The sequence below is a fragment of the Choloepus didactylus genome, chromosome 13, assembly GCF_015220235.1.
Source record: "Choloepus didactylus isolate mChoDid1 chromosome 13, mChoDid1.pri, whole genome shotgun sequence".
NCBI lineage: Eukaryota > Metazoa > Chordata > Mammalia > Pilosa > Megalonychidae > Choloepus > Choloepus didactylus.
In genome coordinates, this window is record NC_051319.1 from 7,013,530 (window position 1) to 7,029,937 (window position 16,408).

The 16,408-nt window shown below is 39.5% G+C and overlaps 1 pseudogene; it reads right to left on the reverse strand.

The window, feature by feature from the left end:
• Positions 1-12,440: 12,440 nt before the first annotated feature.
• Positions 12,441-13,060, reverse strand: LOC119508410 (annotated as a pseudogene).
• Between the last annotated feature and the right edge of the window lie 3,348 nt (positions 13,061-16,408).

Sequence of the window (16,408 nt, forward strand, 5' to 3'; positions counted from 1 at the left end):
GTCTTCAAACTGTCTCTCATCTGTAGCTCCTGTGCTTTCTTCAAAGCATCCCTCTTGGCTGTAGCTCCTCTTCAATATGTCACTCACAGCTGCACTGAGTTCCCTCTGCCCATCAGCTCATTTACATGGCTCCACTGATCAAGACCCACCCTGAATGGGTGGGGCCACACCTCCATGGAAATATCTCATCAGTTATCACCTACAGTTGGGTGGGGCGCATTTCCATGCAAACAACCTAATCCAAACTTTCCAACTTAATCCCCACTAATATGTCTGCCCCACAAGATTGCATCAAAGAATATGGCTTTTTCTGGGGGACATAATACATTCAAACCAGCACACCATCTCAGCTTCTGAGTTTCCCAGTGGGGTCACTGAGGCCTTTGTTAATACTGCACCATGGTCCATTTTATCCTTTCTTTCTCTTCCCTTCCAGAAGTGCCAATGCCAAGAGCTCTCCCTAATAAGGCTTCTGCCTGCTAATGTCCTTCACAGAGTCTGTTTCCTGGGAAACCCAACCTACTCTAATGTAGTTAGTTTCAAATAATATAATAAATGCCAGGAGCATTTGGGACTTCAAAACATCTGGGGCCTTAAACATCTGGCTTTTTGGGATATTGTGGTCAGCCAGTTGGTCAGTTAGTCAGTAACCTAATGAATATTGACAATGTGAATGCCCCCTAACTGAGGAACCATCAAGGCACGGCTGGGCCAGATGAACTCTAAGATCTCTCCAAGTCTTTACAGAGACATTTACATTTATAAAGGAGCATCTTGTACGCAACATTCAGGGGCTGAGCCTGAAGATGAAGAGCCTTAGAGGTCATTCTCTGGGTGTCTGTGGCTGGGGGAGGAAGGGAAAGATGTTTAGCGATTATTGAAAACCGAGAGTAACTCTAACAGAGCACAATGCTGTGGCATCAGAAAGAAGTAGACTGGTGCAACAGCTCTCTTGGGGTTGCCCTAAAGGACATTGGGGAAGATAAATCCTCCCAGTGGGCAGAATTTTGAACAAAGCATATCACTGTCCATTTGCATGGGGAGAGAGATGACCTGAATATTCACTGATTCATGGGCAGAACATAGTGGTTTGGCCCCTGGTAAGGGAACTGAAAGGAGCAGAACTGGAGGATAAGAGAGCAGAAGGGTTGGAGAAGGGATATATGGATTGGTTTCTCAGAATGAGCACAGTGTGGGAATGTCTGTGTCTCATGAGGCGGCTCACTGAAAAACCCTCAATACAAAGGGGGTTCTTAATAATCAGACGAACAAAAGCACTTTCATTCACAAAAACTGCTCTGTTAACTGCCACTTCTCAGTGTCCAATTTGACATTACAACCTTCCAATATGGTACCCTGGGAGGATCATCCAAGCACCAAGTAGCAGATTGATTGCTTTGGATTCTTTCTATCATATGGAGGGCAGTGATTGCAACAGAATAGATTCTTATTTTAAGTTTAGATTTATTTTTCCTACCTAGCATATGCCTACTGCCATTACCAACTGAGGAGGAAGAAGTTCACATGGCATTGTGACCAGCTGCAGAAATGAAGACTATGATATTTACTGAAATTTCTTTATATATTTTATTTATATGTTTTAATTATTTAAGTATTTATTTCCTTCCCCTCTCTTTATCTCACTGTTATATACAAGGTATGTTGGCCCTCAAGTTGCAAAAATCAATGTGGAATTGTGATAGAGCTAGAGGAAAAATGGACATCACCTAGAAATCTTTGACTTGTTCCCAGATATATCAACTCGTCAGACTTTAGTTTCATTAAGGGGTTGAGGGTGCAGATAGTTGCATTCTGGTAGATATGAAACTTTTAATGTATGTTTTGGAATTATAAGTATGGAGAGAGGTCTATATAAAGATGTTGAACAGTCAGAGGCATACACTATAGTGCACATTTATTATTTTGGTATTGTTGACTGCTTGGTATCTGAACTCAGTATCTGAACTTGTGAAATCTAAATACAGATCAACAATTTCTGATGAAAATTTTAGTGTCCTAAATTGATAGGTGCTGTCTGTGTAAAATGCACACAGGATTTCAAAGATATAGTTTAAAAAGAGAATGTAAAAATTCTCAAGCTTGAAGAATCAAGCTTTGTATAAGTTTTGGTGGGAGGAGGGGTTCCACCATGCATGCCAAAGTCCAGATAGATTTTCTCTGTTTTTCTGAAACTAGGGGACTGTCATGTGCCTGAGCTTAGCCAATCAGATGTTCCCATCTGGAACTTTGAATCTGGAGTGAATAGTGCAAAAAAGCAGTAAGTTTTACTTTGTCTTGCTGATGGGGGCAGTATTTAGACTTCAATGTTAGTGGTGGTGGTGGTGATCTTGGATGGGTTGTACAAGGCACAGCAAATGCAGCAGTTCTACTATAAGTGGTTGTTCCTGTGGGATGACCTAATGTTATTATTCTTGTTTCTTGGCTTCCTTTTGTTTCTGCCCCCCCCCCCCCTTTTTTTTTTTTTTCTGAGCCTGGTTTTACAGCTCTTCATCAATAGGTGGTTCCTCAACATCTGTCCGGTGCATTTCTTTTCTCTATAAGTTCACCATATTGGTAGTTCATGTTTTGTTTGTTTGTTTTGTATTGTCTTGCAACCAAGTACCTGTGTTTTTCTCTCTGGATTCATTTAGGATTTTAAACTGCCCTTCGTTTTCCAACTGTCACAATGACATGATTGAACAGAGGACTTTTAAAAACTGACTCTTCTGAACATTGACTTCTTTCAGTTTGAACATTTGTATCCTTCTTCAGCTTTGGGAAATAATCTTGTTGCAATTTCACCAATTATCTCTATTCCTTAATTTCCTCTGTTCTCTCTTTCTGAGAATTTTACTAGTTGGATTGCTCTTATAGACCTCTTTTCTTTTCCCTCACCTTTTTTTGTCTTAGTGTTCTATTTTTTGGATATTTTCAAGGATTTAATCTTTTGACTCTTTTATTAACTTTTTTTAAAAAATTTAGCAGTCATAGCCTTACTTCCTAAGAATTTTTCTTTTTCTCTGACAGTTTCTTTTTCATGTCTCTGGAAATACTAATTAGAGTTGTTTTCTCTTTAGTTTTCCTCTATTCTTTATTCTTCTTTCCAGGTCATTTTATCTTCTATTCATCCTTGTCTTCTATTTCATGTTTTAGGCTTTTTTCAGCAGTGCAGCATCCCTGGATATTTAAGAATGAGACAGCCCAAAGGCGTCCCAGGAGACCTATGTTGGGGGGTGAGTCTTGTTGACTGTGGTGCATTTGTCTTTACATTGAGTGGGAAGGCAACCACTTTCTCCTTTAGAGGACCTCAAAATGTCAGAATGAGAAAGGTTTTATTGTGGCTCACAGTAATCTCACGTTAGATGCCTAAATTCTTCCCTAAAAGTCCATTTACATTTCTTTTAGAGACAAAATTCCAGCTTTAATTTTAGTTTTGTTTTTTTTTATTCCTGCAGGTTTGGATGTAAATACTCGGCTGCCAGATGATTTGCTAGCAGGGCTGTCAGAGGAAAATGTCAGGGGGATTAGTCTACACACAGATTTTGAATTAATGACACTTTCCATCCTCACTTTTCATTTCTGCCCTCCATTGTCCTTAGCTTCTCTGCAGCCCTTTCTGGTTAGCTCCTAGTGAATACTCTTCCATTTGCTTTGTAGAAAGATTTTGAAATCTTAAGTCTCCTGATGGGTCTATCTAGGGTTCTTTGTAGAGAGAGGAAATAAACAAACCTGAGTGCTGAGTCTCTCACTTTGAACCAGAAGACCTGGATCCTTTGGGTTTTAAATGGCTTTTTAATATATACGAAGTTTATAGTTAGCCATGACACATGACATCATACCATAGCCTAGTGGAATGTTGCCTAGTTTATAGTGCACTTTCTCATTTGAGACTTCCAGACTGGGATTGCTGGAGGGGCTGGAGTAAATGGAGATGGGGAAGAAGTTCACTGAGTAGGGAACACTTGATAAGAATGACAAAGAGATACTTCTACTATTTGTCAGACAACTAACAGAGAGACAATCTAGACTGGTGTGGGCTCAGGTTAGGGCTTGGAAGTGGAAATAGGTAAGTAGAGTTTTAGGACCAGCAATATCTACTCAGCTGTTGCTTGGAGTCTGAGTCAGGAGTCAGGGAGATAAGAGATGACTTAAGTGGGAAGCCAGTGGAGGGGCTTAAAGAGCTCCTAAGGTGATGAAGCCATTATTTCTTTAAGAAATTCAAGTAAAAGTCCTGCTGATGAGGATAAGTTTGAGACCAGAAATAACATTTTCAGCAGTGTTGCCAGCATACATGATAGATTGCACAGCCCCCTCTCACATTTCTGGGCTAATGGAAGTGATAGCAGTATGGATGAATGAAAGCCACAGCTTGCCCATTAGTTTCAACTCCCTTCCCCCAAGGACTTTCCACTGGAACTCGCAAAATGTGCATTTCACCTCTTTGTTCTTCACTTCCCAGCCTGCTGGAAGAGACCAACAGGACTGAAGAGGCAAATCCATAGGGAGACAGGAAGAGATTGGGGAGCCACACCCTCACCCCTCCAAGGTGGCTGATAGGCTCCAGCACACCTGAGACCAGGTTGTTTCACATGGCGTCACCACTGATCTAGTTTTCTTAATTAATAATTTTTCTTTGTTAGAGAAGCCGTAGGTTTACAGAAATATCATGCATAAAATATAAACAATGCAGAGTTTCCATATACCACCCTAGTAATACCTTGCATCAGTGTGGTACATTTGTTGTAATTAATGAAAGAACAATTTCATGATTGCACTATTAACTATAGTCCATCATTTTCAACAGGATTTGCTGTGTTGTACAGTCCTATGGTTTTTCTTTTAATTTTTATTATAGTTGTTCTAGTTTGCTAATGCTGCAGAATGCAAAACACCAGAGATGATTGGCTTTTATAAAAAGGGGGTTTATTTAGCTACACAGTTACAGTCTTAAGGCCACAGAGTGTCCAAGGTAACACATCAGTAATCGGGTACCTTCACTGGATGATGGCCAATGGCGTCCGGAAAACCTCTGTTAGCTGGGAAGGCACGTGGCTGGCGTCTGCTCCAAAGTTCTGGTTTCAAAATGGCTTTCTCCCAGGACGTTCCTCTCTAGCAAGCTTGCTCCTCTTCAAAACATCACTCACAGCTGCACTCAGTTCCTTCTCTTTGAGTCAGCTCATTTATATGTCTCCACTGATCAAGGCCCACCCTGAATGGGTGGGGCCATGCTTCCATGGGAATATCTCATCAGAGTCATCACCCACAGATGGGTGGGGCGCATTCCAAGCAAATCTAATCAGCACCAAAACGTCTGCCCCACAAGACTACATCAAAGATAATGGCATTTAGGGGACACAATACATTGAAACTGGCACATTCCACCCCCTGGACCCCAAAATGACATTATCTTTCCAAATACAAAATACATTCATTCCATCACAATATCACAAAAACTTAAATCATTTCAGTAACAAAAGTTAAGTACAAGATCCTTTCAAAATCAATTACAGGCGTGGTGGGTCCTAAGGCATAATTCTCCTTTAGCTTTGGATCTGCGGACTTAGAACAAGTTATATGCTTCCAATATACAAAGGAGGGACATTCACAGGATAAACATTCCCATTGCCATAAGGAGAAAGAGTAAGGAAAACAGGGTTAACAGGACCAAAACAGTTCCTAAAACCCGCAGGACAAACTCCATTAGATTTCAAAGTCTGAGAGTCATTTACAGAACAACGTTGTATCCTTGGGGCTTGAGAGAGCGGGAGTCTAACCCTTCCTAAGGGCCTTTGTGGCAGCCCTTTCCTCTCCAAACACTTGGGTGAGTGCTCCAACATATCCACACATTGGGAAGACGACCTTCTCGGCCCCACCCTCCTCAAACATTGGGGCAGCTCCCGGATTCCCTTTCATCTCCGGGGCACATGCTCAACCCCTTCAGAACAGTGTGGTGGCAGCCAGGCTCTCCCCAATTCCCTGGGAATGTGCTCTACCCTCTTAGGGGCTTGGGGTGGCAAGACATTTCCTGAACATGGAGGTGGAAGGCCCGCCCTCGACTTCCAGGGCAAACTCACCCTTTCCATGAGTGTGGGCCACTCCGCTCTCCCAGCTGAAGACCTCTTGACTCCAGACCTCAACCTCCATGGCTCTGTCTTTGAAGAAATTTTTCCTTCAGTTTGTTCCTCGTCTGTCTTCTCCAGTCCAGACTGGCAATGGCTCTGTCTGTAAAGATCTCTCAAAAATTCTGTTGGCTTCGCATGAAGCATGCAGGGGTGAAAGCCATCAGACAACAGGAGTTTCCACAAATCCTTTCTGGATAATTCTATCTCCAATCTTGGCTTGTACTGAAATGGCGGCTGGGTTCAATGTTTGGTTCCATCCTCACATTGGGCTGTAGCTTCTGGGATTCCACCCCCTGGAAGCTCGTAATTTTCCAAGCCATCAGCTTCTGATTTCTTTGAACCCAAGAGTTCCATTCTAAGTTTATGTCTTTCTGCTTGCATTTTACTGTAAGCTGCAAGAAGAAGCCAGGGTACATCCTCCACAAGTAGTCTGGAGATCTCCTCAGCTAAGTATTCCAGGTTGTCACTTTCAAATTCTTCCCTCCATCTGACACCAGGACACAATTTTGCCAAATTCTCTGCCACTTTAAAACAAGGATCTCCTTTCTTCCAGTTTGCAGCAACACATTCATCATTTCTGCTCAAGTCCTCATCAGAAGTATCTTTAGAGTTCATATTTCCATAAACAGTCTCTTTAAAGCTGTTCTGGCCTTTTCTATCAAGCTCCTCACAATTCTTCCAAAATCTTCCCCTTATCCATTTGAAAAGCTGTTCCAACATGTTTGGTATTTGCAGACTCAGCAGCAAAAGCACCCCACTCCTGGTACCAAAATCTGTTCTAGTTTGCTAATGCTGCAGAATGCAAAACACCAGAGATGATTGGCTTTTATAAAAAGGGGGTTTATTTAGCTACACAGTTACAGTCTTAAGGCCACAGAGTGTCCAAGGTAACACATCAGTAATCGGGTACGTTCACTGGATGATGGCCAATGGCGTCCGGAAAACCTCTGTTAGCTGGGAAGGCACGTGGCTGGCGTCTGCTCCAAAGTTCTGGTTTCAAAATGGCTTTCTCCCAGGACGTTCCTCTCTAGCAAGCTTGCTCCTCTTCAAAACATCACTCACAGCTGCACTCAGTTCCTTCTCTTTGAGTCAGCTCATTTATATGTCTCCACTGATCAAGGCCCATCCTGAATGGGTGGGGCCATGCTTCCATGGGAATATCTCATCAGAGTCATCACCCACAGCTGGGTGGGGTGCATTCCAAGCAAATCTAATCAGCACCAAAATGTCTGCCCCACAAGACTACATCGAAGATAATGGCGTTTGGGGACACAATACACTGAAACTGGCACAATAGTAACATATATATGACCCAAAATTTCCTCTTTTAACAACATTCACATGTATAATTCAATGCCATTAATTACACTCCCAATGTTGTGCTACCATCACCACCATCCATTACCAAGAGTTTATGATCAACCCAAATAGAAATTCTGAATAATTTAAGCATTAACTCCCCATTCCCTACACCCAACCCAGTCCCTGGTAACCTATATTCTAGATTCTGTCTCTAAGAGTTTGCTTATTCTAATAATTTCATATCAGTGAGATCATATATTTGATGTCTGGCTTATTTCATTCAACATGATGTCTTCAACATTCATCCATGTTGTTACATGAATCGGAATTTCATTCCTTTTTAATTTGGAATAATATTCCATTGTATGTGTATACCGCATTTTGTTTCTCCATTCATAAGTTGATGGACACTTGGGTTGTTTCCATCTTTTGGAAACCTTGAATAATATTGCTATGACATAGTATGCAAATGTCTGTTTGAGTCCCTACTTTCAGTTCTCTTGGGATTGCTGAGTCATATGGTAGTTCTATACTTAGCTTTCTAGGGAACTGCCAAACTATCTTCCAAAGTGGTTGCACCATTTTAAATTGCAACCAATAATGAATGAGTATTCCTATTTCTCTACCTCCTCTTCAACACTTGAAGTTTTATGTTTTTTTAATAGCAACTATTCTAGTAGGTGTGAAATGGTATCTCATTGTGGTTTTGAGTTGCATTTCCCTAATAGCTAGTGATGTTCAACATCTCTTCATGTGCTTTTTAGCTATTTGTATTTCCTCTTTGGAAAAATATATATTCAAGATTTTTGTCCATTTTTAAACTGGGTTGTTTCTCTTTTTATTGTTAAACTCAACAATAGGGTGTTTTATATATTCTGGATTTTAAACCCTTATTGGATATGTGGTTTCCAAATATTTTCTCCCATTGAATAGGTTGTCTTTTCACTTTCATGACAAAGTCCTTTGAGGAACAAAAGTTTTTGATTTTGAGGAGGTCTCATTTATCTATTTTTCCTTTCCTTGCTTGTGCTATGGGTGTAAAGTCTAAGAAACACTGCCCACCACAAGATCTAAAAGCTGTTTCCCTACATTTTCTTCTAGGTGTTATAGTCCTGGTTCTTATATTTAGGTTGTTGATCCACTTTGAGTTAATTTTTGTATATGGTGTGAGATAAAGTTCTTCTTTCATTCTTTTGCATATGGATATCCTATTCTCCCAGCACCATTTGTTGAAGAAACTATTCTTTCCCAATTGAGTGAACTAGGCAGCATTGTCAGAAATCAATTGGCCATACCAAACCCTCGATCTTGGGGCTTGCCCTTATGAAACTTGTTACTGCAAAGGAGAGGCTAAGCCTACTTATAATTGTGCCTAAGAGTCACCCACCAAAAACCTCTCTCATTGCTCAGATGTGGCCTATCTCTAAGCCAACAGCACAGGTGAACTCAATGCCCTCCCCACTATGTGGGACATGACTCCCAGGGATGTAAATCTTCCTGGCAACATGGGACATGACTCCCGGGGATGAACCTAAACCTGGCAGCATGGGATTTACAAAGCCTTCTTGACCCAAAGGGGGAAGAGAAAAGAAACATAATAAAGCTTCAGTGACTGAGAGATTTCAAATGGAGTCGAGAAGTCATTCTTGAGGTTATTCTTATGCATTTTATAGATATCTCTTATTAGTTATTAGTGTATTAGAATAGCTAGAAGGAAATACCTGTAACTGTTGAACTGCAATCCTGTATCCTTGATTCTTGAAGACAATTGTATAATTATATGGTTTATATGGTGTGACTGTAAGAGTGTGAAAACATTGTGGCTCACATTCCCTTTATCCAGTCTATGGACAGATGAGCAGAAAAAATGGGGACAAAAAGTAAATAAGTAATGGGTGTGTGTGTGTGAGGAGTATGAGATGTTTTGGGTGTTCTTTTGTACTTTTATTTTTCTTTTTATTCTTATTTTCATTTTTATTTCTTGGAGTAATGAAAAAGTTCAAAAATTGATTGTGGTGATGAATATACAACTATATAATGATACTGTGAACAATTGATTATACACTTTGAATGACTGTAATGGTGTATGAATATATCTCAGTAAAATTGCATTAAAAAATCAATTGGCCATAGATGTAAGAGTGTATTAATAAGATCTCAATGAGATTTCATTGGTCAATACATCTATCCTTGTGCCAGTATTATGCTGTTTTGACCACTGTAGTTTTGTGTTAAGTTTTAAAGTCAGGAGGTTTGAGTCCTCCAACTTCATTCTTCTTTTTTGAGAGGACCTTTTACCCTTCCAAATATATTTGATGATTGGCTTTTCAATTTCTGCAAAGTAGGCTGTTGGAATTTTGATTAGGATCATGTTCAATCTGTAAATCTTTTGGGTAGAATTCACATCTTAACAATATTTAGTCTTCCAATCCATGAGCATGGAATGCTCTTCATTTATTTAGATCTTTGATTTCTTTTAGCAAAGTTTTTGTAGGTTTCTGTGTATAAGTCCTTTACATCTTTGGTTTAATTAGTAAATATTTGATTCTTTTAGTTGTTACTATAAATGGAATTTTTTTCTCGATTTTCTCTTCAGATTGCTCATTACTAGTGTCTAGAAACACTACTGATTTTTATATGTTGATTTTGTACCTAGCCACTTTGCTGAAGTTGTTATTAGGTCTAGTAGCTTAGTTGTAGATTTTTCAGGACTTTCTGTATATATGATCATGTCATCTGCAAATAGTGAAAGTTTTACTTCTTCCTTTCCAATTTAGATGCCTTTTATTTATTTTTCTTGCCTAATTTCTCTAGGTAGATCTTCCAACACAATGTTGAATAACAGTGGTGACAGTTGACATCCTTGTCTTGTTCCACATCTTAAAGGGAAATGCTCAGTCTTTCACCATTGAGTGTGATGTTAGCTGTGGGTTTTTCATATATTCCCTTTATCATGTTGAGTAAGTTTCCTTCTATCCCATTTTTCAAAGTATTTTTATCAAGAAAGGATACTGAATTTTGTCAAATGCCTTTTTTGCATCAATTGAGATGAGCATGTGGTTTTCACTCTTCAATTTGTTAGTGTGGTATATTACATTAATTGATTTTCTTGTGTTGAACCACCCTTGCATACCTGGGATAAAACCCACCTGATTATGGTGTATAATTCTTTTATGTGCTGCTGGATTTGATACGCTAATATTTTGTTGAGGATTTTGGCATGTATATTCAAAAGAGAAATTGGTCTGTGATTTTCTTTTCTTGTAGTATCTTTATCAAGCTTTGAAATTAGAGTGTTGTTGGCCCCATAGAATGAAATAGGTAGTGTTCCCTCATCTTCAATTTTTGGGAAGAATTTGCACAGGACTGGTATTAATTCTTCTTGGAATGATTGGTAGAATTCACTTGTGGAACCATCTGCTTCTGGGCTTTTCTTTTTGGGGAGGTTTTCGATGACTGATTCAATCTCTTTTTGTGTAATTGGTTTGTTGAAATCTTCTATTTCTTCTAGAGTCAGTGTAGGTTGTTCATGTGTTTCTAGGAATTTGTCTATTTCATCTTGGTTGTCTAATTTGTTAGAATACAGTTGTTCATGGTATCTTCTTATGATCATTTTAATTTCTGGGCAGTCAGTAGTAATGTTCCTCCTCTCATTTATGATTTTATTAATTTGCATGTTCTTTCTTTTTTCCTATGCCAGTCTAGCAAAAGGTTTGTCAATTTTATTGATCTTTTTAAAGAACCAACATCCGGTTTTGTTAATTCTATTTTTTTTGTTTCGATTTCATTTATTTCTGCTCTTATCTTTGTTATTTATTTCCTTTTGCTTACTTTGGGATTAGTCTGCTGTTCTCTTCCTAGTTCCTCCAGGTGTGCACTTAGGTCTTTGATTTTAGCTGTTTCTTATTTTTTAATGCAAGCATTTAGGGCTATAAATTTCCCTCTCCACACTGCCTTCACCGAATCCCATAAGTTTTGATATGTTATGTTCTAGTTTTCACTCATCTCAAGATATTTACTGATTTCCTTTGCTATTTCTTCTTTGACCCATTGATTGTTTAAGAGTGTGTTATTTAACTTCCATATATTTCTGAGTTTTCCAATTCTGTCTGTTATTGATTTCCAGTTTCATTGCATTATGCCTAGAGAAGATACTTCATTTAATGTCAATCTTTTAAAAATTCACTGAGACTTTTTTGGGTGTCCTAACATGTGGCCTATCCTAGAGAATGATCTATATGCACTTGAGGAAATTGTATACCCTGCTGTTTGGGGCTGCAGTGTTCTGTATATATCTGTTAGGTCTAGTGCATTTAGCATATTATTCAAGTTCTCTGTTTCTGTAATTATCTTCTGTCCAAATGTTCTATCTATTTGATGAGAGTAGTGTATTGAAGTCTCCAACTATTATTGTAGACACATATTTTTCTCTCTTCAGTTTTGCCAGTGTTTGCCTCATGTTTTTTGGGGCCCCGTGGTTAGGTGTATAAATATTTATGATTGTTATTTCTTATTGGTGGATTGATCCTATTATTAATATATAGTATCCTTTTTTTTCTCCCTTGTAAGAGCTTTTCACTTAAAGTCTATTTTTTTCTGATATTAGTATAGGTATACCCAGCTCTTTTTGGTTGCTATTTGCATGGAATGTATTTTCTCACCTTTCACTTTCAACTTATTTATGTCACTGGGTCTAAGTTGAGTCTCTTGTAAACAACATAGAGTTGGATTATGCTTTTTTATCATTCTTCCAATCTGTGTCTTTTGATTGGGGAGTTTAATCCATTAACATTCAGGTTATTACCCTAAAGGGAGCACTTACTTGAGCCATTTTGTTCTTTTATTGTTATATATCATATCTCTTTTTCCTCTTGTTTCCTTTATTGCAGCCTCTTTTTTCTGGGTAGTTGATCTTTTTTTGATGTATCTGACTGATGCTTTTCTCGTTTCTGTTTCTGAATATGTTTTTAGAGTAATAAACCCCTTTATTACGTGAGCTAAAATGGGAGGGAGGAATTAAATGCCTCTCCAGGCCTTGATTCTCCCCATATAGAATGCCAGCTCATTGCTCTATAGCACATAGCCATCTGCTGGGCCACACTGGCCTGGCCTCAAGGCAATGCATGCAAGAAGCTTACCCTGCTGGAACTGCTCCTCCAGAAGATCACTGATCTTGGTGGTCTTTTTCTTTTCATCATATTTCTTCTGAATTTTCTTTGATAGCTTTTAAAAAATCTCTTCCTCCTCAGGGGTCAGCTTGGTCTCCTTCTTGTAGCCCTGGAGCAGAGCATAATGGGATTCATACCTGCTGGTATAATGTGCTTCAATGAGCACAATGCAGTTCCTCACCAGGGTCTTGGTACAGACAAGCTCATTACTGGATACATTGCAGACGACATCAATGATCCTTGTTTTGTGACAAGAATGCTCAAAGCCCAGGAGAACTTCCCCATGCCCAGCCTCAGGGCACGGTATTTCCCGTTACCTCCTCACATCCAAACTGTGTGTATATGACGGGGGTCAGTCTTAGTGTTGGTAGCTGGGTGTCCTAGCTCATATTTCTGCTTCTTGTGGTAGAGCTTTCTCTTGTCCCCAGTCTTGTGGTACTTGTTCCAGTTTTCCTGGGAGATGTTCATCACATGGTGTGGCTGGGAAGTTTGTATATTTTTAAAATACTGTCTTTGTGGTTACCTTGGGGTTTGTATTACACAACCTATGTCTATAACCTAATAATTTGAAAAGATACCAACTTAGCTTCAATAGCATACATGTTCTCTGCTCCTATATCCCTGTTTCCCCTTTTTATGTTGTTTTGGTCCCAGTTTACCTCTTTTATTTTGCATGTCCATTATCAGGAAATATGACTTTTTCTTGTTCAATTGTATTCTGACTTTTATAGGAATTAAAGAGTAGAGTTATAGATTGAGGATACAGTACTATGGGTTTTGCATTTATGCTTTTGGTTACCTTTACTGGAGATCTTCACTTCTTCACATTGACACCAAGCTGCTCTCTCCTGACTTTTCCTTTCAACCTGAAGAACTCCATTTAGTAATTCTTGTAGGGAAGGTCTTTTGTTGAACTCTCTCAGTTTCCATTTATCTGTGAGTGTCTTAAACTCTCCCTCATTTTTGAAGGAGAATTTTGCAGGATAAAGAACTTTGGCCTGGAAATTTTTTTCTTTCAGTACCTTAAATATTTCATGCCACTTCCTTCTCACCTCCACAGTTTCTGATGAAAAATTGGCACTTAGTCTAATTGAGGATCCCTTGTATATGAAGAATTGCTTTTCTCTTGCTGCTTTCAGAATTCTCACTTTATCTTTGGCATTTGACATTCTGATTAGTATGTGTCTCAGAGTGAGTCAAGTAGAAATTATTCTGTTTGGAGTATGTTGTGCTTCTTGTACATGTATATTTAAGTGTTTCATAAGAGTTAGGAAATTTGGGGCCATTATTTCCTCAAAATATTTTTTCTGCACCTTTTCCCTTTTCTTCTCCTTATGGGACTCCCATGCTGCATATCTTTGTATGCTTCATGCTGTCACTGACATCTCTGAGACACTGCTAACTTTTTTCCATTCATTTCTCTATCCTACTGACTGTGTGATTTCTATTGTCCTGTCTTCTAGTTCACTGATATTTTCTTCTGCCTGTTCATATCTGCTGTTGTATGCCTCTAGTGTATTTCTAATCTCCATTATTGTGTCTTTCATCCCCATAATTTATGTTAGGCTTCTTTATAAACTTACAAATTCTTTGTTATGCTCACATATTGTCTTCTTAACATCCTTTAGTGCTATATTCACCACTAGTTTATTTCCATCCATAGTTTCCTTCATGTCTTTGAACTTCTTTGATTAGTTGTTCCAATGTCTGCATCTTCTCTCAAGTTTTAATTTGTTCTCTTGACTGAGCCATATCTTCTTATTTCTTAGTAAGACTTGTAATTTTTTGCTGATGTCTGGGCATCTGATCATTTTGATGTGTTAATTCTGAAGGTCAATTTCTCCCTCTTACCCTGGGGTTTATTGTTGATGGGCTTTGTGTTAAGGCTCTTTTTTGATGCTTGGTCCAACTTTTTCTGGACCTTTAGAGTAGCCATATTTTCTCGGTTTTCCTGCACCTGACTTTTGCCCCAGATATGTGGTACAATTTTTGAGATTGCCCGTTTTGTTTTGCAATTGTTTCACCTCCAGGAGAAAGCTTCCTTTCCTCTGTTCATTCTCTGGGAATCTTGATCTGTTCTGTTTGTTTTTGTGCAGAATTTTTTCCCTTGCTTCTATGACTTTTTTAATTCTCTCCCTTATTCAAGATCCCCTTTTCATTATACTTTTCAGTTCTGGGACCCATCTTGCCTTATAGCAGTTCAGTTCTCCCTCCCCCATTTTTCCCCTTGGGGCTTTTCTGCCTCTGGTTTCTTTCCTGTTAGGGTATCCCACCCCAGGTAGACAGAATGAGTCAATCCAGAAAGGTTCATTTTGTGTTTAGGTGGCCCAGCAAACAGAGCCTGGATTGAGTTTGTGTGTTTCTTGCCAACAGTTCTGCTGCAGTCTCTTTTTTTTTTTGTTTTCCTGGAGGAACTTTTGTATGCAGCACTCCTCAGCTGTTTGTGTTCCACCCTGGGTCTCTATGGAGTTGGGCTGCTGTGCCTGGATATGCATGGGTTTCTAACTTTCTGCCATGAGTGGCTCTATGTTCTGCATATGTGGCATGTGTGGCAGGCTCTGCTGCTACTCTGTGAATCCCAAGCTGTGTAGGACCAAAAATGTGGGAGGAATCCACATTGATGGGTCTGGGATGTAAATCTCCTACTTAATTTTTTTTTCTTTTTCTTTGAGTCAGCATTTTGCAGAGTCCTTCTCCAGTCTATATTATCCTCTGGAAATCCAAGCAAGTGGGATTTTTCCCTTTATTTGTTGATTCTGAGGGGAGACATTTCCTGGGTGCCTTATGTTGCCATGTTGATGACATCACTTTTCTTGACTTTTTGGATGTAGTGCACATGAGGTGTAGGTGTTGGGCCCACTATTGGAGAGGTTCCCCTAAGGCAGTGGTGTCCCTGCCTTCCCCTCATATCTTCCTCTGCAGCATCAGTGATTCATACAGCAGCAACATCAAACCATGCTCCTGGGGAATGTCGCAGACCAGTGCTAATCTATAGCCAAGCTGAGAGTCTCCTTCCCCTGAGCCTCCAAGGCATGCCACTTGTGAAGACAAACTTTGTTTTTTTCCATGCTGAGCAGAGGAATTCTTCTAACTGTTCCATGAGGTTCAAACAGTTGTTTTTTCTTTATCTCTTCTGGCTCCTGCCTTGAGAAAATTATCTAGAACAGGTAGTTTTTTTTTTCCTTCTTGCTGACTCCCTGGCAATAAAGCAACAAACACCATTCAAAGCCCATTTCTTGTAATTTCCTAAGCATATTCATAATTTATTCAACCGTAGGTGAATTTTCTGTTTTACCAGTGCCCAGTATCCTTCCCTCTCTCCTCTCCTTCTCTCTCTCTCCCTCTCCACCATACATTTGGGCCAACTGTTCTGAGCTCCTACACCTGTCTAGTATTAGAAAAGCAGCCTCAGTCATACTCAGGCTGTTCCCATGGAGGGTGTGATGCTTACCCCCCACCAAAGCAAAATGCTTCCAAAACCTCCTGATCCCCTCAACTAAAATACCTCATAATTGCTATTCTCTGATCAGAGGCCCCTCTTCCTTCAAGGCAAGCCCCAGAGCAGGCAAACAATAATTTATTTATGAAAATGCAGGGTTCATGAGGGACTCTGCAGGGCTGCTATCAGTATTTGGGCAGATTCTGATCCTACTTTAATTTAATTAAACTGTATTTATTTAATCAGCTCAGAAATATGTATCCTCAAGCAGGAATCTGATGCCTGCCTCTGAACTGTGTTTTTGTTGGTGGGAGGAGGGCTGTGACCCATGGGCATTTTTGAAAGGCTTGGGGGCCCGAGAAGCAGGCTGGCCATCT